At 47.8% G+C, this 26,746-nt stretch overlaps 1 pseudogene; it reads left to right on the top strand.

The window, feature by feature from the left end:
• The first annotated feature begins 7,079 nt into the window (after nt 1-7,079).
• Nucleotides 7,080-7,984, top strand: LOC119922462 (annotated as a pseudogene).
• Nucleotides 7,985-26,746: the final 18,762 nt, after the last annotated feature.

The raw sequence follows: 26,746 nt of genomic DNA, 5'->3' as shown, positions 1-26,746 counted from the left end.
TGACCAGCTGAAAATGGGGAGGTCCCAGACACAGGGTCACCTCCAGGTTCTTGTCTTATATTCCTGTGTTAGATATATTTTCTGGATTAGAGAAGCAGCACGGCCTAGTGGATAGAGCACAGACCTGGGATTCAAAACAACCTGGGTTCTAATCCCAGCTCTGCCACTTGTCCGCTGTGTGATCTTGGGCAAATGACTTCAATTCTCTGTTCCTTATTTCCCTAATCTATAAAATGGGGATTGAGACTATGAGCCCCACATGGGACAGAGACTGTGTCCAACCCGATTTTATTGTATCCATCCCAGCGCTTAGTACAGTGCCTGGCACATTGTAAGTACTTACAAATATCATTATTATCATTAGTATTGTTATTGTTATTATCCAAGAAACCCCGTCCAGTATGGGGTCCGAAATGACATAATTGCCCCAGACCCACCTAGATACACTCTGCCTTCCACCATCCAAGCAGGAACAAGAAGTATCAGATACAAGTAGGATTCGCTTTCACCCTTCGTTTTGAGATTGTAAGCCCTTGTCTGGGACGGGGATTTGTCCAATCCTTTCTTTCAGAGCTGTTTGTACAGTGCTCTGCACATCGTAGTGGCTCAATAAACGCGAATGTGTAGCAGAAATAACCAGCTCTGTCAAGGAATATGGAGACTGCTCTTCTTGAAACATTTTTCACTGATCCAACCCCATCCATCCCTGCCACCCACGCAGGAGATCGGGAGGATGGAGAGAGATGGAGACACCGGGGTTAGAGAAATGTGTTATGCGTGGAGATGTGAGGAGATGGGGGAGCGTTCTCTCGTTCTCTGTCACCGCCGGCCCCCCTGTGAACCACTTGCCATCCGAGTTCTCCCCGGCCCAGACACATCCCTGTCAGCCTGGGGCGAGCGGGCGCTGGTATCTGCTGCCTTTCAACCACCCCTGTCTCCTCAGATCCCGGACGTCGGCCACAGGAGGGTCTCCGGGAGATGTCAAGTGTCCTGGCTCCTCTTTTCTCCCGCTCGGAACGTGTCGGGCTCTCGGTGAGGCCGGGCCTTTCTGGAAAAACTCCCCACCACTCCTGAGAGACTCCCCCCCCAGGGGGCTTGTCATACTTCGGGCTGTGGGAGCCTCATTATGTCCTGTTCGGGGCTTGCTTCCCTAGGGGCCGGGATCTCTGGAGCCTGGCCCCATGGGCAGGGTAACAGCCCTGCCCCACGCGACCGTCCCATGGGGAACATGTGGCCCATCACACTAACGTGTATCTCAAATGGAGAAACTCCAGTCAGTCTCACTACGATCACTACTTTCTGTCTCCAAACCTTCTTCCTAGTCTGATCTGGTGTTCACTCTTGGTTTCAGGCTATTTGTTACCCCATGGCCTATTCCGGAATATGTCCAGTCTCCAGATCCCAGATTATCTCTCCCTATGACACCACCTCCTTCCCATTGCCCTCTCACCAACATTCCCCAGGTATAAAATCCCATCTCCTCCAAGAGTCCTTCCCAGATTAAGTCCTTCTTTCCCTTACTCGTTCTCCCACTGCATCACCTGTGAACTTGGATCTGTCCCTTTTCAGCACTTGATTTATTTTACCCCACCCTAAGCCCACAGCAGTTATGTCCATCTCCATAATTTATTTATTCATTCAATCGTATTTATTGAACACCTACTGTATGCAGAGCACTGGACTAAGGACTTGGAAAGTACAATTCAGCAACAGAGACAATCCCTACCCAACAGCGGGCTCACAGTCTAGAAGGGGGCAGACAGACAACAAAACAAAGCAAGTAGATAGGCATCAAAATCATCAAAATGAATCAACAGAATTATAGATATATGCACATCATATATGCATATATGCAAAATAAATAGTATAATAAATATATACATATGTACACAAGTGCTGTGGGGTGGGGAAGGGGATATAGAGTAGGGAGGGAATCGGGGCAATGGGGAGGGGGGCTGGATCAGATGAAAAGGGGGGCTCAGCCAGGGAAGGTCTCCTGGAGGAGGTGAGCTGTTAGTAGGGCTTTGAATGGAAGAAAAGAACTAGTTTGGCAGATGTGAGGAGGGAGGGCATTCCAGGTTAGAGGTATGATATGGGCCAAGGGTCGATGGCGGGACAAGTGAGAACCTGGCACAGTGAGGAGGTTAGTGGCAGAGAAGTGGAGTGTGTGGGCTGGGCTGTAATTTATCTTAATGTCTGTCTACCCCTCGACGCCATGAGCACCTCTTGCGAGGAAGGAACTCGTCTACCCACTGGTATATTTGTTAGACCAGGGGCCTAGGAGTCAAAAGGTCATGAGTTCTAATCCCAGCTCCGCCATGCGTCTGCTGTGTGACCTTGGGCAAGTCACTTGACTTCTCTGTGCCTCAGTTAGCGTCTATGTAAAATGGGGTTTGAGGATGTGAGCGCCAGGTCGGGCAGGGACTGTGTCCAACCCAATCTGTTTATCTCCATCCCAGCGCTTAAGACAGTGTTTGGCACACAGTAAGCACTTAAAAATACCATAATTATCATTATTGCTCTCTCAAGCCCGTGGTAATGTCCTCTGTACATAGTAATCATTCATTCATTCATTCATTTTTATTTATTGAGCGCTTACTGTGTGCAGAGCACTGTACTAAGTGCTTCGGAAGTACAACTTGGCAACATATACAGACGGTCCCTACCCAACAGCGGGCTTGCAGTCTTGAATCACTTAATATATACAATTGACTGGTTAATTAGGAGACTGAGGTTCTAATTCCAGCCCTTCCACTGAACCAAGCCTTGATTTCCCTATCTCGAGATTGGGGACAAAATATCTGCTTTTCCTCACTCCTAGACAATGAGCCCCGGTTGGATGAGGGAGTGTGAGCAATCTGATTCTCCTTGATCTACCCTTGACTGTAACACGGTGAGTATTTTTTGAGTACTTACTCTGTGCAGAGCACTGTATTAAGCGGTTGGGAGAGCACAATACAAGAGAATTAGCATATATGTTCCCTGTCCATAAGGAGCTGACAGTCTAGAATATTAGGTATAGGGATAGATAGATATAAATATAGATATAGAGATAAGTATAGAGAAAGAGATAGATATCTATCTCTACTCCACTATATCTTATACTAAGAAGCAGCGTGGCCTAATGGCAACAGGACTTGGGAGTCAGAGGATATGGGTTCTAATACTGGCTCTGCCACTTCTCTGCTGTGAACCTTTTAGACTGTGAACCTTTTAGACTGTGAGCCCACTGTTGGGTAGGGACTGTCTCTATATGTTGCCAATTTGTACTTCTCAAGCGCTTAATACAGTGCTCTGCACATAGTAAGCGCTCAATAAATATGATTGATGATGATGATGATAACCTGGGCAAGTCAGTTAACTTCTCCGTGCCTCAGTTATCTCTTCTGTGAAATGGGAATTCAGACTGTGAGCCGCATGTGGGACGAGGACTGTGTCCAACCTCATCATCATCAATCGTATTTATTGAGCGCTTACTGTGTGCAGAGCACTGTACCAAGCGCTTGGGAAGTACAAGTTGGCAACATATAGAGACAGTCCCTACCCAACAGTGGGCTCACAGTCTAAAAGGGGGAGACAGAGAACAAAACCAAACATACTAACAAAATAAAATAAATAGAATAGAACAGATAATCAGATCAATAACATAATCAGATGCAACCTGATTAGCTTGCATCTTTCCCAGCACTTAGATCAGTGCCTGGCACATAGTAAGCATTTAGCGAATACCATTAAAAAAGGGAAGACATAATCCCTGTCTCCAAGGAGCTAACAGTTTACTGGAAGAGAAGACCTGTAGCCTAGTGGAAATATCACAGTCCTGAGAGCTCTGACCCTTGTCTGCTGTGGGACCTTGGGCAGGTCATTTCACTTCTCTGTGCCTCAGTTTCTTCAACAGTAAAATGGGGATTCAGAATTTAGACTGTGAGTCTCTTGTGGAACAGAGACTATTTCTGACATGACGAACTTGTATCTACCCCAGCACTTAGAAGAGTGCTCGACGCATAGTAGGCGCTTAAAAATATCATAAAAAACAGAGGGAGCGGGATAAAGAAGAAGCATATAGCAGGAAATTGTAAAATGGATCAGGAGGAAATCAATGAATAATTGCAGTGCAAGTACACACAAACAGATACATAGATAGAAAGTAGATCCATATGTGCTCAGGGTAGGAATGGAGCTCTTAACTAAGAGTGGTATTACATTGACTAGATTGTGGGGTGAGGCGAAGTAATCAGGAAAACGTATCAGAGGAGGTGGGATTTTAGGGCGGCTTTGAACGTAAGGGAAATGGAACGGAACGAGTTCCGGGTTAGGGAAGCAGTAGCATGATCTGGAGAAGAGTTGAGGGTCAGAGTTGACAGGCAAGAGCTAGTCACAGTTGGAAAGTGATCTTGGGAAGAGAAGTGAAAAGTACGAGGCGAGGGAACGGGTGGACTGGATGGAGAAAGATGGTGGGTAAAATGGGAATTGCTGGTAGATGGGATGGAAAGAGATGGCAGATGAGATGGGCACAGCTGGTGAGACTTTTCTAAGCCAATTGTGAAGAGTTGTTGGGGAGGGAACACTGTACCAAGTGTTTGGTAGAATCCAATACAAAAGAGTTGGTGGACACGTTCCCGACGCACAACAAGCCTACCGTCCAGAGCGGGAGGCAGACATTAATATAAATTCATAATTAATAGACGGTAATTTAAATATATGTGTAGAAATGCTGGGGGGGGGGGTTAAGGATGGGGCATAGATCAGGCTCCCCAAAGGTCCCAGATCCAAGTGCTAAGATAATGCAGAAGGGAGAGAGAGCTAGGAAAATGAGGGCTTATTCGGGAAAGGCCTCTTAGAGATGTGACCCTAATAAGATTTTAAAATGGACAGAGTGGTGTTCTGGTGTATATGGCAGGGGAGTTCCAAGCCAGTGGCAGGGTGTGTGAAAAGAGTCGGCGGTGAGGTAGACAAGAACGGGGCACGGTGAGTAAGCTGGCATGAGAGGAGCAAAGCGTGTGGGCTGGGCTGGGCTGTAGTGAGGCAAGACGAATGTGAAAGCTACTGACCCAGGAAATCAGGAGGAACCAGTGTGTTTACAGATTGGGCTGGTTGCCTCGACGCCTTCCTGTGAGATAGAAGCCACCAAGGGCCTGAAAGACCCCGGAGAGCCAATCTCACGGTGTACACAGACTCCTCTAAAGAGTGTTGCCCCCGTCTCCTCTTGAGAATCGCCCACAGGTGACCCAGGAGCTTTGGGAAAGAAAGAAGACCGCCATTTGGGGAGCCTCCCGGCTTTTTGCGAAAGAGAGAATGGGGGTGGGGAGGTCTCCCCTTTTAGAATGCTCCAAGAGGTCTCTCCTTTTAGAAGGCTCTCCAACAATCCGGGAAACACTGAGAGGTCAGAGGAATGCTGACGGGAACCGAAGCCACGGGAGACCAGTGAATTTCAGCTCGGACCTGATCTGGTGAGTCTGAGCCGGGAGCTCGTTATGGACAGGGAACGTGTCTGCTAATTCGGTTGTATTCTACTCTCCCAAGCGCTTAGTACAGTGCTTTGCACATACTAAGCACTCAGTAAATAACAATGATTGATTGAGTGAGGAAAGGTTGTGGGGAGGAGAAGTTGTTCACCGTGGGAAATTCAAGGGAAACAAATGATAATATTAGGAGGATACTGAAGAGATGAAGAGATTTGTGATCTTACACAACCACCCCCGTCCGATAGAAGCCTTACTGAAGGCCCGTCTCCTCCAAGAGGCCTTCTGTGAATAAGCCCTCTTTTCTTTGTCTCCCACTCTCTTCTGCGACTTAAACAATAAAGAAGGGAGAGGGAGGCGGGGAAAAGGTGGCTTAATCGAGGAAGACCTCTTGGAGGAGATGAACCTTCAATACGGCTTTGAATGTGGGGAGAGTGGGGATCTGGAGGGGCTGGAAAGTCCAGGTGAGGGGTAAGATGTGGGAAAGGGATTGGAGGCGAGATAGAAAAGATCGGGGCACAGTGAGTTACCTGGAACTAGAGGAGCATAGCGTGTGGGCTGGGCTGCAGTAGGAGACCCATGAGGTGAGATAGGGTGGGGCGAGTTGACTACATGTTTTAAAGCCAATGCTGAGGAGTTTCTGTTTGATGCAGAGGTAGATGGTCAACCGTCGACGGTTCTTGAGGAGTGGGGAAACACGGCCTGAACGTTTTTGTAGAAAAATGATCCGGGCAGCAGAGAGAAAAAGAAGAAGAAGAAGAAGAAGAAGAAGAAGAAGAAGAAGAAGAAGAAGAAGAAGAAGAAGAAGAAGAAGAAGAAGAAGAAGAAGAAGAAGAAGAAGAAGAAGAAGAAGAAGAAGAAGAAGAAGAAGAAGAAGAAGAAGAAGAAGAAGAAGAAGAGGAAGGAGAAGAAGAGGAAGGAGAAGAAGAGGAAGGAGAAGAAGAAGAGGAAGGAGAAGAAGAGGAAGGAGAAGAGGAAGAAGAGGAAGGAGAAGAGGAAGGAGAAGGAGAAGGAGAAGGAGAAGGAGAAGGAGAAGGAGAAGGAGAAGGAGAAGGAGAAGGAGAAGAATTAGTGGGAAGAGCCTGGGCTTGTGAGTCAGCGGACATGGGCTCTAATCCCGGCTTCACCACCTGTCTGTTGTCTAACCTGGGCAAGCCACTTCACTTCTCTGCGACTCAGTTCCCTCATCTATAAAATGAGGATTAAGACTGTGAGCCTCACGTGGGAAAACCTGATTACCTTGCACCACCGCAGCGCCTAGAGCAGTGATTGGCATATAGTAAGCGCTTGACAAACACCATTATTATTATTAGTAGTAGTACTAGTAATAGTAATAAACTACTTCTATTGTTTCCTCAGTTTCCCTCACTATTCCCAAGTGAACATCGCCCAGGGGCTGTTCCCAGAACCAGGGACGGTTCTCATAGCCAGGCACGACAGAGAAGACTGAAGAAGCAGACAACAGCTCTTTCTTTGACTTGGAACACTAGCTTTCCTTCTCCCCTTCCCCAGCAGCTCTCCCACCTACCACCCAGCCAGCTCCCCTGCTTCATTCCACCACCAGCTCTCCCTCTCCCCTTCACCGGCCCCTGCCTTGTCCCCTTCTCCCCAAGTTCGATGAACCACAGCACCGTGTCTACGTTCGCCATCCTGGGCCTGTCGAACTGCCCCGAGATGCGGACCCTACTTTCCTCCATCTTCCTGTGCGTCTACCTGGTGGCCGTGCTGGGCAACGGTCTCATTGTGGCCGCGGTCTCTCTCAGTGCGGCCCTGCACAGGCCCATGTACTTCCTTCTGCTGACCCAGCTCCTGGTGGACGTCGTGTGTACCTCCACTATCGTTCCCAAGCTGCTGGAGACCACGCTGGGGCCCCGGAAGACCATCATCTATGGGGGTTGCATGGTCCAGCTCTTCTACACCTGTTCCCTGGGGTCCGAGATGGTCCTATTCACCGTTGTGGCCTACGGCCGCTACGTGACCATCTGCTTCCCTCTCTCCTACATAATCATCATGAGCCGGCGGACGTACTCCGCCCTCCTCTCCGACGTCCTCCTCTTCGCTGTCACCAACGTCTGGGTGTACACGGGCCTCATTCTCCGGATGACCTTCTGCGGGACGGACGCCGTCACCCACTTCTTCTGTGAGATCCCCGCCCTGCTGGCCATCTCCTCTAGCCCCGTCCAGGCCAACGAAGTGATGGTCTTCATGGCCGACATCGCTCTGGCCATGGGGGACTTCTTGCTAACCTGCCTCTCCTACAACGTCATCGTGGCTGTCATCCTCCGCATCCAGACGGCTGAAGGCATAAAGAAGGCCTTGTCCAACTGATCCTCCCACCTCTTCGTGGTTTCCCTCTAGTACGTCCCCATCATCTACACCTACATCCGTCCCGCCTCCTCCTACTCCTTCGGGAGGGACAAGGTGGTGGCGGTCACGCCGACCCTAAACCCCAACTTCACAGCCTCCACAACAGAGAGATCCAGGCAGGCGTCTGGAAGGTCTTCTCCTCCCTGATGCGCTGATAATAATAATAATGATTATCATTATTATTATGGTACTAGTTGAGAGCCAAGCGCTGTTTAAAATTCAGAATAGATGCAAGTTGATCAGGTTGGATGCGGTCCCTGTCCCACATGAGACTTGCGATCTTAATCCCCATTTTGCAGATAGGGAACTGAGGCCCAGAGATGTGAAGTGACTTGGCCAGGGTCACACAGTGGACATGCGTCAGAGCTAAGATTAGAACCCACATGGGAAGAAGAGTATTCATTAAGCTCTTACTGTGCGCTGAGCACTGTATTGAGTGCTTGAGAAAGGGTCGGCAGGTGGGAATTAGGTCTGTGAGCAAGGAAAATATTTCATAGGTGTTTTTAAATGGAGCAATCGGAGAAGTACCGGAGCATAGTGGATAGAGTCTAAGCATGGGAGTCAGGAAGACGTGGGTTTTCCAATCCCCGTTTCCCCACTTGTCTGCTGAGTGACCTTGGGCATGCCACTTCACTTCTCCGTGCCTCTATAAAATGGGGATTAAGACTGTCAGCCCCATGTGGGACGTGAACTGTATCTAACCGAATTAGCATGTATCAGCCCCAGTGCCTGGACATAGTGAGTGCTTAACAAATGCCATTAAAACATTGTAAAGTCGCATAAACTGTGATTCCTGTTTTGAAAATGCTATCTGGACTGTAGGACCTTTGAAAACACAACGCTAATATCATAGAGAAGCTAATGTAATAGCTTATATATATATAATATGTACATATATATAATATAATAGAAGCTAATATAATAGAGAAGCAGCGTGGCTCAGTGGAAAGAGCTCGGGCTTGGGAGTCAGAGGTCATGGGTTGTAATGCCGGCTCTGCCACATGTCTGCTGCGTAACTTTGGGCAAATTACTTACCTTCTCTGAGCCTCAGTTCCCTCATCTGTAAAATGGGGATTAAGACTGTGAGCCCCACGTGGGACAACCTGATCACCATGTATCCCCCCAGGGCATAGAACAGTGCTTTGCCTATAGTAAGCGCTTAACAAATGCCATCATCATCATTATCATTCTGACTCCCAGGCCCGTGATCTACCCACTAAGCCACACTGTTTTCTGCTTCTTTGGCAAATGAACAGCGAGATTCTCTCCTCCACCGCCCCCTCCAGTAATAATACTAATACTACTACTACTAATAATGGTAGTTCTTAGGCGCTTACAATGTGCCAGGCACTGTACTAAGCGTCGGGGAGTATACAAAGTCTCTGTCCCACTTGGTGCTCACAGTCTCGATCTCATTTTACAAATGAGGTTACTGAGGCCCAGAGAATAATAATACTAAAAACTATGGTGTTTGTTAAGCACTTCCTATGCTCTAGGCACTGAGCTAAACGCTGTGGTGGGTACAAGCAAATCGGGTTGGACACAGTCCCTGTTCCACATGGGGCTCACAGTCTTAATCCCTATACAGACGAGTTCACTGAGGCTCAGAGAAGTGAAGTGATTTGCCATAGGTCACACAGCAGTTGAGTGGTGGAGCCGGGATTAGAACTGGGCCTGTGCTCTATCCACTAGGCCACGCTGCTTCATAGAGGAGCATAAGGAACAACTAAATATTTTCCCACCCTAATCCTTTCGAGTCCATGGAAGAGGATGGAGATACATGCTGACCATTACAATAATACCAATAATGGTATTTGTAATGCCTTTACTATATGCCAAGCACTGTTCTACGCGCTGGGGTAGATACAAGGAAATCATTTTGTCCCACGTGGGGCTCACAGTCTTAATCCCCATTTTACAGATGAGGGAACTGAGGCACAGAAAAGGTAAGTGACTTGCCCAAAGTCACACAGCTGATAAGTGGCAGAGCCGGAATTAGAACCCACGACCTCTGATTCGCGTGCCTGTGCTCTTTCCACTAAGCCACGCTCCCTCTCTACAATTATTGCATTTGTTAAGCGCTTACTATGTGCCAAGCACTGTTTTAAGGGCTGAGGTAGATTCAGGTTGTCCCACATGGGGCTCACAGTCTTAATCTCCATTTTACAGGTGAGGTATCTGAGGCATAGAGAAATTAAGTGGCTTGTCCAAGGTCACACAGCTGATAAGTGGCGAAATTGAGATTAGAACCCACGATCTCTGACCCCCACCCCCACCCCAAACCAAGGCTCACACACCTCACCTCAACAAGACTGTCAGCCCACTGAGGGCATAGACTTTGCCTTCCTCAGGACACATACCCCATCCTCAGCCACTTTGCTGGGGATGCTCCAAAATCACTTCATGTTCACCAGCTGGAGGACCTGAGGGTGGCAAGGAATAATTTCCATATCCGATGGCAAATGATGGAAAAATTTGCATATTTCATATCCTATGTGAGAGTCTCATAATGCTTGCACCCAAATATTTGTACGTTTGTCCTTTTGAACACTGCCATTTCCATACTTGCCTATTATCCATCTCTTCTTCCTGTCTGAAAATTAATAAATTGCAGCATTCCATCACTGTGAAACACTATGGGTCGAGCAAAGTTCTAAGCGCTGGGGTACATACAAGCTCATCAAGTTGGACACAGTCCCTGTCCCACAATATTAATAATAATTGTATTTCTTAAGCACTTAATAAGTGCCAAGCACTGTTCTAAGCGCTGGGGTAGATATGAGGTAACTGGGACCCAGACAAGTGAAGTGACTGGCCCAAGGTCACATGGCAGACAAATGGTAGAGCCGGGATTAGAACCTAGGTCCTCTGAATCCCAAACCCGGGCTCTTTCTACCAGGCTACACTGCTTCACACTACTAACTGCATATCTGCCATCCCCCTTACAGTGGAAGCTCCGTGAAAACAAGGATCAAGAGTTCTACCACTATTCTGCTCTCCCAAATGATCAGTACAGTGCTCTGTACCCAGTAATAATAATAATGATAATGATAGCATTTATTAAGCGCTTACTATGTTCAAAGCACTGTTCTAAGCCCTGGGGAGGTTACAAGGTGATCAGGGTGTCCCAAAAGAGGCTCAAAGTCTTAATCCCCATTTTACAGATGAGGTAACTGAGGCAAAGAAAAGTTAACTGACTTGTCCAAAGTCACACAGTTGACAATTGGCAGAGCAGGGTTTGAACCCATGACCTCTGACTCCAAAGCCCATGTTCTTTCCACTGAGCCATGCTGTTTCTCTCAGTAGGTGTTCAATTAATACTACTATAGTGTAAGGTCAGGGATCAGATCTTCTCCCTTTATTCTATTCATTCATTCATTCAATCGTATTTATTGAGCGCTTACTGTGTGCCGAGCACTGTACTAATCTCTTAGAAAGTACAAGTCGGAAACATATAGAGACGGTCCCTACCCAACAATGGGCTCACAGTCTAGAAGGGGGAGACAGACAACAAAACAAAATATGTAGACAGGTGTCAAAATCGTCCGAACAAATAGAATTTTAGCTATATGCACATCATTAACAAAATAAATAGAATAGTAAGTATGTACAAGTAAATAGGGTAATAAATCTGTACAAATATTATCAAGTGCTATGGGGAGGGGAAAGAGGTAGGGCGGGAGGATGGGGAGGAGGAGAGGATAAAGAGGGTGTAAATGCTCATCCTCTTAAAGTATAAGCTTCTTGAGGGTAAGGAAGGACCATTCATTCATTCATCCAATCGTATTTGTTAAGCGCTGTGTGCAGAGCGCTGTACTAAGCGCTTGGAAAGTACAGTTCAACAATAGAGATAATCCCTGCCCACACTTGGCTTGCAGTCTAGAAAGGGGGGAGACAGTCATCAAAACAAGTAAACAGACATCAATAGTATCAATATAAATAAATAGAATTATAGATCCATACACATTAAAACAAGTAAACAGGCATTTATGTAAATAAATATAATTATAGATATGTACATATGTACACAAGGGCTGTGGGGCGGGGAGGGGGGTAGAGCAAAGGGAGCGAGGTGGGGCGATGAGGAGGGGAGGGGGAGCTGAGGAAAAGGGGGCCAGATCTTCTGCCTCTATTATGCTCTCCCAAGTGCTTAGTATGGCCTATCGGCAAGAACACAGGCTTGGGAATCAGATGTCGCGGGTGCTAATCCCGACTCCACCATTTGTCTACTGTGTAGTCTTCGGCAAGTTACTTCACTTCTCTGTGTCTCAGTTACCTGATCTGTAAAATTCTACTGATGCCTTTCTACTTGTTTTGTTTTGTTGTCTGTCTCCCCCTTCTAGACTCTGAGTCCGTTGTTGGGTAGGGATTGTCTCTTGGACTTTCCAAGAGCTTAGTACAGTGCTCTGCACACAGTAAACTGTCAATAAATGTGACTGAATGATGAAATGAATGAATAAAATGGAGACTGAGACCGTGAGCCCCATGTGGAATAGGGACCGTGTTTAACCTCATTGCCTTGTATATACCCCAGCGCTTAGAACAATGCTTCGCACATAGAGAAACCGCGTGGCTCAGTGGAGAGAGCCCGGGATTAGGAGTCGTAGGTCATGGGTTCTAATCCCACTTCCGCCAATTGTCACTGTGTGACTTTGGGCAAGTCACGTAACTTCTCTGGGCCTCAGTTACCTCATCTGTGAGCCCCATGCGGGACAACATGATTACCTTGTATCCCCCCAGCGCTTAGAAGAGTGCTTGGCACATAGTAAGCGCTTAACAAATGCCATTATTATTATTATCATTATTATTATAGTTAGTGCTAAACAAATATCATAATTAGTAGTAGTAGTAGCACAATCCTCTGTATGTAGTAGGTGCTCAATAAATGCCATTGATTACTTGACCATGGGTCTTGTTTCTATTTACTCTTCCAAACATTCAGTGCAGTGCTCAGCATTCAAAAGACATTCAATAAACACTAGTGGTCATTGATTGATTGATTGATTTGTTGATTAATTGACGGATTGTTCGATCCCAAGAAGCCCTATCCAAGAGAAGCAGGGCATGGGTAAAGCTTACCGAGGCGACAGCACTGAGCTCATTTTAGGTTCGAAGTGAATATTGCCTGCTCCAGTGAAAATAATAATTATGGTATCAGTTAAGCCCTTACTATATGCCGACCACTGTTCTTAGCGCTGGAAGAAGCGTGGCCTAATCGATAGAGTACATTTTTGGGAGTCAGAAGGACCTGGGTTCGAATCCTGACTCTACCCCTTGTCAGCCATGTGAGCCCCTCTAGACTGTAAGATCGTTGTGGGCGGGGAGTATACCTGCCAACTCTATTATACTCTACTCTCCCAAGCGCTTAGCAATGTGCTCTGCATACAGGAATCACTCAATAAATATGATTTATTGATTGCTTGGTATATCCGACGAAGCAAATCAACATATATAGAAACGCCAAGGAAGGTTGTGATTGCCAAAGTGCTGAGGAAGCTGATTTTTATTAATGATAACTTAAAAATACGTTTAATTATTAATATCAGTTAATAATAAATAATCGCCTAACAATAATAATAGTAGTGGTATTTGCTAAGCACTTACTCTGTGCCAATCACTCTACTGAACATTGAGAGATATGTAAGATAATCAACCTGGGTGCAGTTCCTGTTTGACATGGGGCTCACAGGCTAAGGAGGAGGGAGAATCATTCAATCAATCAATCAATCATATTTACTGAGCACTTCCTGTGTGCAGAGAACTGTACTAAATGCTTGGGAGAGTACAGTATAACAGAGTTGGTAGACATATTCCCTGCCCACAATGAGATCACCGTCTACAGGGAGAACAGGTATTGAAACCCCATTTTACAGATGAGAAAAATGAGGCGCTGAGCAGTGAAGAGACTTGCCCAAAGTCACTCGGCAGAAAGAGCCGGGATTGAAAATAGTAATAATAATGATGGTGTTCATTAAGCGCTTACTATGTGCTAAACACTGTTCTAAGCCCTGAGGGGCGGGAGGGGGATTCTAGGTAATCAAGATGTCCCATGTGGGGCTCACAGTGTTACTCCCCATTTTACTGATGAGGTAATTGAGGCACGGAGGAGTTAAGTGACTTGCCCAAAGTCACGCAGCTGACAAGTGGCAGAGCCGGGATTAGAACCCATGACCTCTGACTCCCAAGGCCGTTCTCTTTCCACTGAGCCAACAGCCCTGTACTAAGCGCTTTGCTTACTGTTGAACTTTTCCAAGTGCTTAATATAGTGACATTCTGATCAGCCTATAACCTCCCCAGCGCTTAGAACAGTGCTTTGCACATAGTAAGCGCTTAACAAATGCTATTATTATTATTATTAAATCTCCATTTTACAGATTAGGAAAATGAAGCCCTGAGCAGTGAAGTGACTTGCCCAAGGTCACGCAGAAGAAATAGCTGGGATTAATAATAACAATAATGATGATGGTATTTGTTAAATTCTAAGTTCCAAGCACTGTTCTAAGAGCTGAGTGTGGGGGGAATGCAAGGTAATCAGGTTACCCCACGTTTGGCTCACAGTCTTAATCCCCATTTTACAGATGAGGTAACTGAGGAACAGAGAAGGTAAGTGACGTGCCCAAAATCACACAGGTGACAAGTGGTGGAGCCGGGATTAGAGCCCATGACCTCTGACTCCCAAGCCCGTGCTATTTCCACTGAGCCAAGAGCTCCTCAAAAACCTCCAGTCGTTGCCTGTCAACCTACGAATCAAGCAAAAACTCCTAACTCTAGGCTTCAAGGCTCTACATCAACTCGCCCTCTCCTACCTCACCTCCCTTCTCTCCATCTACAGCCCAGCCCGCCCCCTCCGCTCCTCTGCCGCTAACCTCCTCACTGTTCCTCGTTCTAGCCTGCCCCGCCGTCGACCCCTGGTTCATGTCCTTCCCCTGGCCTGGAATGCATTCCCTCCACACGTCTGCCAAACTAGCTCTCTTCCTCCCTTCAAGGACCTACTGAGAAGTCACCTCCTCCAGGGGGCCTTCCCAGACTGAGCCCCCTTTTTCCTCTCCCCCTCCCTTCTCCTCCCCACAGCACTTGTATATATTTGTACAGATTTAGTAATCTATTCATTTTACTTGAAAATATTTACTACTCTATTTTGTGAATGATGTGCATATAGATATAATTCTAATTATTCTGACGGTTTTGACACCTGTCGACGTGTTTTGTTTTGTTGTCTGTCTCCCTCTACTAGACTGTGAGCTCGTTGTTGGGTAAGGAGCGTTTCTATGTGTTACTGGCTTGTACTTCCCTAGCACTTAGTACAGTGCTCTGCACACAGTAAGCACTCAATAAATATTATTGAATGAATGGATTATATGCATGATTTATAAATATATATAAATATTTATAATTTTGTTTGTTTATATTGATGCTATTGATGCCTGTTCACTTGTTTCGATGTCTGTCTCGCCCCTTCTAGACTGTGAGCCTGTTGTTGGGTAGGGATTGTCTCTCTTGCTGATTTGTCCTCTCTGAAGCGCTTAGAACAGTACTCTCCAGAGAGTAAGTGCTCAATAAATATGATTGAATGAAATATAATTGAATGAAATATGATTGAATAAATTTGTGCATATGTGCATATGCACAGATATATAAGCATATAAATGCATATGTGCAAACATACACCCACAAGTATATGGACATGCATGCATGTGCTTATGTACCTATATATGCATGAACACTCACGAATGCACGTGACTACACTCACACATATACATGAACACATATGCAGACATATAAGCACATACCTGTGCGGGGGAAGCAACCGTGGCTTAGTGGAACGAGCCCGGGCTTGGCAGTCAGAGGTCGGGGTTCTAATCCCGGCTCTGTCACTGGTCAGTTGTTTGACTTTGGGAAACCCTGTCCTCTCCTTTACTTTCCCGTCACTGTAGACAGCACTACCATCCTTCCCGTCTCTAATTCACCCCACACATCCAATCCGTTATAAAAACTTGCCGGTCTCACCTCCACAACATCGCCAAGATCTGCCCTTTCCTCTCCATACAAACTGCTACCTTGCATGCTCAATGTCTCATTCTATCCCGACTGGATTACTGCATCGGCCTCTTCTCCGATCTCCCATCCTCCTTTCTCTCCCCGCTTCAGTCTATACTTCACTTTGCTACCCGGATTATCTTTGTACAGAAACGCTCTGGACATGTCACTCCCCTCCTCAAAAATCTCCAGTGGTTGCCTGTCAATCTACAAATCAAGGAAAAACTCCTCACTCTTGGTTTCGAAGATCTCCATCAACTTGCCCTTTCCTACCTCACCTTCCTTTTCTCCTTCTACACCCCAACCCTCACCCTCTGCTCCTCTGCCACTAACCTTCTCCCCTACTAAGAGGTCACCTCCTCCAGGAGCCCTTCCCAGACTGAGCTCCCTTTTATCTCTCCTCCTCCCCATTCCCCCTCTGCCCTACCTCCTTCTTCTCCCAACAACACTTGCATATATTTGTAAAGATTTATTACTCTATTTTACTTGTACATATTTACTATTCTATCTGCTTTGTTAATGATGTGCATATAGCTATAATTATATTTGTACTGACGATTTTGACACCTGTGTACATGTTTTGTTTTGTTGTCTGTCTCCCCCTTCTAGACTGTGAGCCCGTTGTTGGGTAGGGACCGTCTCTATATGTTGCCGACTTGTAATTCCCAAGCGCTTAGTACAGTGCTCTGCACACAGTAAGCGCTCAATAAATAGAATTGAATGAATGAACTCCCCCTAGACTGGAGAACGGTGTCTCTAGAGCAGCTGTGACCCTCATAGAAGAACACACCCTCTAGACCAAAGACGGTGTCCCTAGACCCACTGGTCCCTCAAAATAACAGACTCCCCTATGATAGGAGATCGTAGCAATAGGCCAGCTGCAGCCATTCAAAGCAGCAGACTGCCCCTAGGCTGGCTAATAATGGCAGATTTCCCCTCGCCCCCCAGCCTTAGGGACCATGCCTCTAGGTCCTCTGAGGTTACTCCTACGCAGAGCGGCAGACTCCTCCTAGGCAAGGAAACAGTATCCCTATACCTCCTGAGATAATTCAGAGCAGCAGACTCCACCTATGCTGGGGGATGGTGCCTTTAGGTCTCCTAAGGCTGGGTAGGGTGACAGACTCACCCTAGGCTGGGAGATAGTGTCCCTAGGCCCTCTGAATCCGTTCACAGTGGCACACCGGACACTGGGGGATAGTGTCCTTAAGTCTGCCAGTTCCATTCTTCACAGAGAAAGACAACCCCTAGGTAGAGGGTCAGTGTCCCTAGGCCCACTGATGGCACTCACAGTGGCAGATTTCCCTTCAACAGGGGAAGGCTGTCCCAGGGCCCACTGAAGCTGCTCACAGCAATAGATTTCCCCTAGGCTAAGGATAGAGTCCCTAGACTGGATGAGGTCGCTGAAAGTGGCAGAGTCACCAAGCCTGCGTGATAGTGCCACCTGGACCGTTGCAGCCATTCACAGCTGCAGAATGGAAATGGTGCATCTAAGCCCACTGAGGTCGCTCAGAGCTGCAGACTCCCACTAGGCTTATATCTGTGCTCTAGGGCCCTGTGAGGATACTCTCCGTGGCAGAATCTCCTTGTTATAAGGTAAACCCAGGATGCCCACCACCTCAAGATCAAATGCTATCTCGTTACTGCCTGAGCCAGCAAGATGGAGCTCGGAATTGCGGGTGGTATACCACCCCCACAACCAAAACCTCTATATTGACAGCCCAAGCCAGAAATACAGAAGGTATTCTTCGATATCCCTGGATCCCGTGCCAATCAAATTACGTATGGAAGACGAGGGGAGAGCGGAGATTGGATAAACTCAAGTGGAAAGATGGAATGGTCTAAGAGCACAGTTAATGAATACCTGAAGATTCTGACATTCTGAGTAGGGGATCCAGACTTGAAGCACCTGGTTGCACATCATCTCTGCCCAGAGCATGGGATGCCCTGCTCTGCCTGCACCAAGTGAGGGTGGGATGATTGAATGTCCTAGGGTATTTCGCCACGGGTGTGTAACGCACGAATGGATTACTCCTGGGTGGGAAGTGTTCCTGGGTGGTAACCCCTTGCCTCACCACTTGTGAACAAGGCATAAGTGAATTTTTTGTGGGTGGGACCTATGTTTTTTGCCACACGCAGGTAACACCTATGTATGGTCCTCGAAATTGGGAATCTCTAATATCATTAAAGAATCATATCTCTCCTGAAATGGTCCTCCCAAATGTTAGGTTCAATTCACCGCGTCCAAAATAATCAAATAATTCAATTCGCCTCATGGAATAAATTTTGTATGAAACTCAACCTTTCTGTCCCGAGTTCCTCTCTCTCTCGCAGGGCCAGTTCCCGAAAGAATGCATCCCTGGGCAATGGGTACCACCCCTATGATGGGGGACGGTGTCCTGAGTATCACCGAGGTTTGCAGACGATCCTTCTAACCCACTGTAGCTGCTGACAGCTTTAGATTTCCCCAGCCTGAGGAATTGTGCAACTAGGCCTGTTGCAGCTGCTTACAGCCACAGACTTCCCCTCAGCTGTGGGATATTTTTTTCTAGCCCCACTTAGGAGGTTCACAGTAGCAAACTTCCCCTAGGCTGATATTGGTGTCCCAAGACCCTGTGAATTTGTTCACAGGGGCAGACTTCCTATCCTGGAAAATGATGCCATAGGCCTACGGATACTGCTTACAGTGGCATTCTTCTTCTACGTTGCAGACTGGTGTCCTGAGTTTCATCGATTCCCTTCACAGAGACAACCTCCCCCACAACTATGGGAGAGTGTCCCTAGGCCCTTTGTGGCCACTCACATTGACAGATTGTTCCTAGGTTAGGGTATGATATCCCTGGGCCTGTTGAGACCACTCACAGCAGTAGAACCAACTAGGCTGGGTACTGTGCCCCTAGGCCCTCAGAGGTCACTCACAGTGCTATACACCCCACCTTGGCTGGGGACCGCGTTGCTAAGCCCTTGGAGGCCACTCACAGACACAGACTCTCCCTAGGCTGGGGATGGTGTCCTTGGGTCACTAAGGCCACTTCCTGTGGCACATTGCCTCTAGGCTGAGATATGTAACCCTAGCTCTCTGCTGTCATGCACAGCGGCAGACTCCCCCTAGGCTTAAGAAAGTGCACCTAGGCCTGCAGTGGCGACTCACAGTGGCAGGCTTTTTTTAAGCTAGGGGATGGTGTTTCTAGGTCAGCTGAGACCTCTCACAGTGGCACGCTACCGGGAAGGTGTCCCTAGGCCCATTGAGAAAGCTCAAAATGGCAGACTATCGCTCAGCTGACAGACGGTGTCCTAAGACCTGCTGAGGAAGTTCGCATATCAAATTATTCTCAGGCCCGGTGGATGGTATCCTATGCCTAATGAGGCTACTCACAGCAGAAGGCTCTATCCAGGGTAGGGGAACGGTATCCCTGGGACCGCTGAGGCCATTCACAGTGGCAGACTCCTTCCCGGACAAGGAAGGGTTGTTCCTAGGCTCACTGAGGTTTCTCCAAGCTGCAGACTATCCCTATGCTGGGGAACAGCACCGTAGGCAAGCTGCTGTTGTTTACACTGACAGATTCCCGATCTGCAGGGTGAAGGTGTGTATAGGCCCCCTCAGATTGGGGAGATTATCCCTACGTCTACTGAGACCAATACCAGTGGAAGACTCCTCCTGGGTTGGGGATGGTGTACTTCGGCCTTCTGATACCACTCACGGGAGCAAATTCCCCCATGACTGGAGAAAGGTAGGCCTAGGCACACTGGGGTCACTCACAGTTTTAGACTCATCCTTAGGCTGAAGGTGGGTGTCCCAATACATCTGAGGCCACTCACTATGGAAGATTCTCCTTAGGCTGGGGCATTGTGACTCTAGGCCTGCTGAGGCTGTTCATAGCAGCAGACACCACATAGACTGGGGGACTGTGCACTGAGGCCCACTGAGGCCACTCACAGTGGCGGACTATCCCTAGCCTGGGGGAGGCTGTCCTTATGCCTGAGGCCTGCTGAGGACTCTCAGAGCAGCAGACTCCTTGGCTCGTGGAGGGAGTCCCTAGATGCGGTACGGCTAATCACAACCACAGACCACTCCTAGGCTGTGGGACAGTGTCCTTACATCATCCTAAGCCACACACAGCTACAGATTTCCCCTACCCTGGGGGATGGTATCCTTAGACCTGTTACAACCAGTCACAATGGCAGATTACCCCTTGATTTAGGGAGGTCCTCCAGGCCCTCTTAAAATTCCCCCAGTGGCAGATTTCCCCTAGGCTGTGGGAAAGTGTCCCTAGGCCTGCTGTGAAATCTCACAATGGCACTCTCCAAAGCTTAAAGTGATGCATTTAGTCCCACTGAGGATGCTCAGAGTGACAGACTCCATAATTGCTCAGCGAGTTTGCCTCTAGGCTCGCTGCAGCCGCTCACACCTGCAGACCCCCCAGGACTGGTGGAGGGTGACCCTCAGTCCGTTTAAATTGTTCACAGCAGTAGAGTTCCCCTCAGCTAGGGTAGGATATAACTAGGCCCACTGAGGCTTCTGACAGTGGCAGATTCCCCCTAGGCTGAAGGATGGTTCTCTTTTTTGCAAAGAGGCCACTCAACGTGGTAATACCCCTCTAGGTAGGGAGACCATGGCCCTAGCCCCCCTGAGACCACTCACCGTGGCAGACTCGCTCTATGCTGGGTGATGGTGCTCTTGGCCCCTTGAGGCTGATTAGAGTGGCAGACTTCACCTAATGCAGGAGACAGTGTACTTCAGCTGGTTAAGGCTGCAAACAGTGGAAGACGTCCCCTCAACTAGGGGATGGTTCCCCTACCTACCTACCAAGGACCGCTGAGGCCTGCGATAGAGGCAGACGTCCCCTAAGCTGGTGGGCAGTGCCCCTAAACCTGCTGCTACCACTCACAGTGTCCGATTCCCCCTAGGGTGAGGTATGGTTACTCTAGGCTACTGAGGCTGCTCCCGTGTGCTCCCAGGCTTTGGTGACAGCGATGAGAAGGACTTCGGCGAGGACGGCGGAGCACGCCCGCCGGCTCAAGATGGTGTCGCAGAGGAAAGAGAAGGAGATGGCCATGCAACGGTCATAGCACGTGGCAGTAAATAGGACCATCTCGCTCCACAGGGACCAGATGAAGAAGAGCTGGGCCATGCAGCCGCCATAGATGATGGTTTTCCGGGGCCCCGGCGTAGTCTCCAGCAGCTTGGGGACGATAGAGGAGGTGCAAACAACGTCCACAAGGGCCAGGGTCAGCGGCAGGACGTTCGTGGGCGTTTGCAGGGTCGCGCTGAGAGAGACCGCGGCCACAACGAGACAGCTGCCCAGCACGGCCACCAGGTAGACGCACAAGAAGACGGAGAAGAGCAGGGGCTGCATTTCAGGGCTGGTCGACAGGCCCAGGATGACGAACGTAGTCACGGTGCTGTGGTTCATCGGACTTGGAGGGAAGGGGACCGGGCAGGGGCCAATTAAGTGAAAAGGAAGAGCTGGCCATGGAATGAAGCAGTGGAGCTGACCTGGAGGTAGATGGGAGTGCTGGTGGGGAAGGGGAGAAGCAGAGGTAGTGTTCCAGGTCAAGGAAAGAACTGGTGTCTGCTTGTTCAGTCTTCTCTGTCGTGCCTGGCTCTGCGAATCGTCCCTGGCTCTGGGAACAGCCCCTGGATGATGAGGAAACAATAGAAGTAGTTTACTACTAATATTACTAGTACTACTACTACTAATAATAATGATAATGGTGTATGTCAAGCGTTTACTATATGCCAATCACTGCTCTAAGCGCTGCGGTTGGTACAAGGTAATCAGGTGGTCCCACGTGGGGCTCACAGTCTTAATCCTCATTTTACAGATGAGGGATCTGAGTCACAGAGAAGTGAAGTGGCTTGCCCAGGTCACACAACAGACAAGTGGTGGAGCAGGGATTAGAACCCATGTCCTCTGACTCTCAAGCCCAGGCTCTTCCCACTAATTCTTCTTCTTCTTCTTCTTCTTCTTCTTCTTCTTCTTCTTCTTCTTCTTCTTCTTCTTCTTCTTCTTCTTCTTCTTCTTCTTCTTCTTCTTCTTCTTCTTCTTCTTCTTCTTCTTCTTCTTCTTCTTCTTCTTCTTCTTTCTTCTTCTTCTTCTTCTTCTTCTTCTTCTTCTTCTTCTTCCTTCTTCTTCTTCTTTTCTATTTCTTTTCTTCTTCTTCTTTTCTTCTTCTTTTCTTCTTATTTTCTTCTTCTTCTTCTCCTCCTCCTGCTTCTTCTCCTCCTCCTTCTTCTCCTTTCTCCCTTTTCCCTTCTCCTTTCTTCTTCTTCAACTGTGTATATGTGAGTGTGTATATGTTTATGTGAGGATGACTGTTGGTGTGTAAGCATGTGGGTATATGGGTCTGTTGACTTACGGATATCAGCGTGAGAAATGTTTGTGAGTGTGTATATGTTTATGTGAGGATGACTTCTGGTGTGTATGTGTGTAGGTATGTGAGTCTGTGGACTTACGGGTGTCAGTGTGAGAAATGTGTGTGAGTGTGTTTGGGAAAGCATTTGTAAAAGGGAGGGTGTGCAAGTGTGAACATATATCTGTGCAGCGAGTATGAGTGTGTACGTATGTGTGTCCCCCTCACTGGCCCCCAGACTGAGATTTCCAAAGCTTTTCACAATAGCGTCAAGCATTCATTCATTCAATCGTATTTATTGAGTGTTTAATGTGTGCGGAGCACTGTACTAAGCGCTTTAAAAGTAAAAGTCAGCAACAAATAGAGACAATCCCTGCCCACAACGGGCTTAAAGAACCCATCAATATGTACGATTGATTGATTGATGGCTAGATGGATGGATGGATGGCTATCACGGGGCTCCTTTGAAGAGCAGAATGGTGAGTTTCCAGCCTACACTTCCAGAGTCCGGGACCCACGTTATCTCCCGGCCCCAGTCTCCCACTTCCCTCTCCCCCCAGATGACAGCTTCTGGGACCCTCCTACTCACCCGGCCTTGACTGAAACATCAGCCTCCATGCTGAACTCCCTGCTTCTGTCTCTACCCACTCCAGTATGTACTTCACCCTGCTGACTGGATCATTTTTCTAAAACAACGTTCAGGTCGTGTTTCCCCACTCAAAAACCTTCGGTGGTTGCCCATCCACCTATGCATCCAACAGAAACTCCTCACCATTGGCTTTAAAGCATGTAGTCAACTCGCCCCACCCTATCTCACCTCATGGGTCTCCTACTGCAGACCAGTCCACATACTACGCTCCTCTAGAGCCAGGCCATTCACTGTGTCCCGATCTCATCTATCTCGCCGCCGATTCCTTTCCCACATCTTCCCCCTCACCTGGAACTTCCCCCCCCCTCCAGATCCCCATTCTCCCCACGTTCAAAGCCTTACTGAATGCACATCTCCTCCAAGAGGCTTTCCCTGATTAAGACCTCTTTTCCCCACCTTACTCATCCTTCTTCATTGTCTAAGCCCTAGGATCTGTGACCTCTGGGCAACTCTTACTATTTAGATACACATCTATAAATTATGTATTAATTATTTATTTACGTTCATGTCTATCTTCCCCTCTAGACTGTAAGCTTGTCATGGGCTCGTCATTTTTAAACGCTTACTCTGCTCCAGGCACTGAATTAAATGTTGAGGCAGATATAAGCTAATCAGTTTGGACACAGTCCCTGTCCCACATGGAGCTCACACTCTTAATCTCCCCATTTTACAGGTGGGGTAAACTGAGGCCCAGAGAAGTTAAGTGCCTGCCCAAAGTCATGCAGCAGACAAGTGGTGGAACCGGGATTAGAACCCAGGTCCCACTGATTCTTGCTTAAACGTCCCCAAATCCTCTGATTAATCAATCAATTTATGGTGTATATTGAGAATTTACTGGGTGCAGAGCACTGTCGGAAATGGAGCTACAGAGGTAATTACTCACTTGGCTGTAGCTCCCCGAGGTGTGTGAGTGGGGTGACGGGGAGGGGGACTCGTATCTTCTAACCCTTTCGTGTTTTCCCAGCATACAATGCTCTGTCCATAGTAAATGCTAATTATTGATTACAGGGTGTCCCGGTGGAAAGAGCTTGGGCTTGGGAGTCAGAGGATTATGGTTCTAACCCCAATCCTAGCTCTGCCACTTAACTGCTGCGTCACTTTGAGCACGTTACTTCAATTCTTTTTATCTCAGTTCCCTCATCCCTAAAATGAGCATTAAGACTGTGGATGCCCACATGGGACTGTGCCCGATCTGATTAGCTTGAACCTACCCCAGCGCTTAGTACAATGCCTGACACATAGTAAGCGCTTTACAGATACCACACTCACACACAAAAAAGATTAGACCACCCCCATGCCTAGTTCTAAGATTGCATTTTTATCTTGAATCTACTTCAGCACTTAGCCCCTAGTAAGTGCTTCATAGATGTCATTTTTCTGCATAGCTGTCATTGTTATATTATTATATGTGGTGTATAGCAATTAATATTGGTATTATGTAGCAATTTTCTTTTCCAAAGCCTTTTCAAGTTGTTCATCACATATTTGACCTTACAACATTCCTGTGATCTAGGGAGGGGGAGGAATTATAATTCCTAGAGGGTCTAGTGGGAAAGCCCCGGGCCAGGGAATCAGAGAACTGGATTCTAATTCCAGTTCCGCCTCTTGCCTGCTCTGTGAACTTGGACAAGTCAACTTACTTCTCTGAGCACCTGTTTCTTCTTCTTCCTTAAAATGGGGTTCAATTACTGTCTTCCCTCTGTGAGTTCCATGTGGGACAGGGACTGTGTCCAACCTGATTATCTTGCATCTACCCCAGCGCTTAGTGCGGTGCCTGGCACATAGTGAGCACTTAACAATTATCATGAAAAAACAATTAAAAATGCATGTGCTTACGTGTGTACCTTAGTGGTGGCTGTTTGACGTAGGTGGTCCCGCCGCGGGAGAATAATGGAGAATAAATCAGAGACTCGGGTTCCTCTGGAATTCATTCATTCATTCAATCGTATTTATTTAGAGCTTACTGTATGCAGAGCACTGTACTAAGCGCTTGGGAAGTACAAGTTGGCAACATATAGAGACAGTCCCTACCCAAAAACGGGCTCACAGTCTAGAAGGGGGAGACAGACAACAAAACAAAACATGTGGACAAGTGTCAAGTCGTCAAAACAAATAGTATAAAAGCTAGATGCACATAATTAACAAAATAAATAGAATAGTAAATATGTAAAAGTAAAATAAATGGAGTAATAAATCTGTACAAACATATATACAGATGCTGTGGGGAGGGGAAGGAGTTGGGCGGGGAGCATGGGGAGGCGGAGAAGAAAAAGAGGGCTCAGTCTGGGAAGTCCTCTTGGAGGAGGTGAGCTCTCAGTGGGACTTTGAAGGGAGGAAGAGAGCTAGCTTGTCGGATGTGTGCAGAGAGGGCATTCCAGGCCAGGGGGAGGACGTGGGGCTGGGGTCGACGACGAGACAGGCGAGAACGAGGTACAGTGAGGAGGTTAGCGACAGAAGAGTGGAGGGTGCGGGCTGGGCTGTAGAAGGAGGGAAGCGGGAGTGAGGTAGGAAAGGGCGAAGTGATGGAGAGCCTTGAAGTCGAGACTGAGGAGTTTTTGCTTGATGCGTTGGTTAACAGGCAGCCACTGGAGATTTTTGAGGAGAGGAGTAACATGCCCAGAGGGTTTCTGCAGAAAGATGATCTGGGCAGCAGCGTGAAGTATAGACTGAAGCGAGGAGAGACAGGAGGATGGGAGATTAGAGAGGAAGCTGATGCAGTAATCCAGTCGGGATAGGATGAGAGACTGAACCAGCAAGGTAGCGGTTTGGATGGAGAGGAAAGGGCAGATGTTGTGGAGTTGAGAACGGCAGATTTTGATGAAGGATTGGATGTGTGGGTTGAATGAGAGAGCGGAGTCGAAGATGACACAAAGGATGTGGGCTTGTGAGGCGGGAAGGATGGTAGTGCCGTCTACAGTGACGAGAAATTCAGGGAGAAGACAGGGTTTTGGAGGGGAGGTAAGGAGTCCAGTCTTGGACATAATGAGTTTTAGATGGCAGACAGACAACCAGATGCAGATGTCCTGAAGCCAGGAGGAGACACGAGCCTGAAAGGAAGGAGATAGAAGAGGGGAGGAGACATAGATTTGGGTGTCATCAGCGTAGAGATGATAGTTGAAGCCGTGGGAGCGAATGAGTTCACCAAGGGAGTGATTGTAGCTAGAGAACAGAAGGAGACCAGGAATTGACCCTTGAGGAACCCCTACAGTAAGGGGATGGGAGGGGGAGGTGGAGCCCGCAGTGGAGACTGAGAATGAATGGCCGGAGAGATAAGAAGAGAACCAGGAGAGGACAGAGTCTGTGAAGCCAGGTTTGGATAGCGTGTTGAGGAGACGGAGGTGATCCACAGTGTCGAAGACAGCTTAGAGGTCGAAGGAGATTAGCATAGCGTAGGAGTCATTGGAGTTGGCAAGAAGGAGGTCATTGGTGATCTTTGAGAAGGAGGTTTCTGTGGAGTCTTGGGGACGGAAGCCAGATTGGAGGGAGGTAAGGAGAGAGTTGGCGCTGAGGAATTTGAGGCAGCGGGTGTAGACGACTAGTTCTAGAAGGTTGGAAAGGAAAGGTAGGAGGGAGATATGGCGATAACTAGAAGGGGAGGTGAGGTCAAGAGAGGATTTTTCTAGGATGAGGGAGACGTGGGCATGTTTGAAAGCAAAGGGGAAGGAACCAGTGGAGAGTGAGTGGTTGAACATGGAAGTTAAGGAGGGGAAGAGGGAAAGGGCGAGAGATTTCATAAGATGAGAGGGAATGGGGTCTGAAGCATAGGTGGATGGAGTAGCACTTGAGAGGAGGGTATCGACCACAGAGCCCCCCTGTCAGGGAGATGGCATGTTACTCAGGCTTAAGTAACTGACTGATGTGTTTATCGTGGATGCGAAGT

The sequence above is a fragment of the Tachyglossus aculeatus genome, unplaced genomic scaffold, assembly GCF_015852505.1.
Source record: "Tachyglossus aculeatus isolate mTacAcu1 unplaced genomic scaffold, mTacAcu1.pri scaffold_102_arrow_ctg1, whole genome shotgun sequence".
NCBI lineage: Eukaryota > Metazoa > Chordata > Mammalia > Monotremata > Tachyglossidae > Tachyglossus > Tachyglossus aculeatus.
Note: the sequence above shows the minus strand (reverse complement) of the source record. Positions and strands in the feature narration are given on the sequence as shown.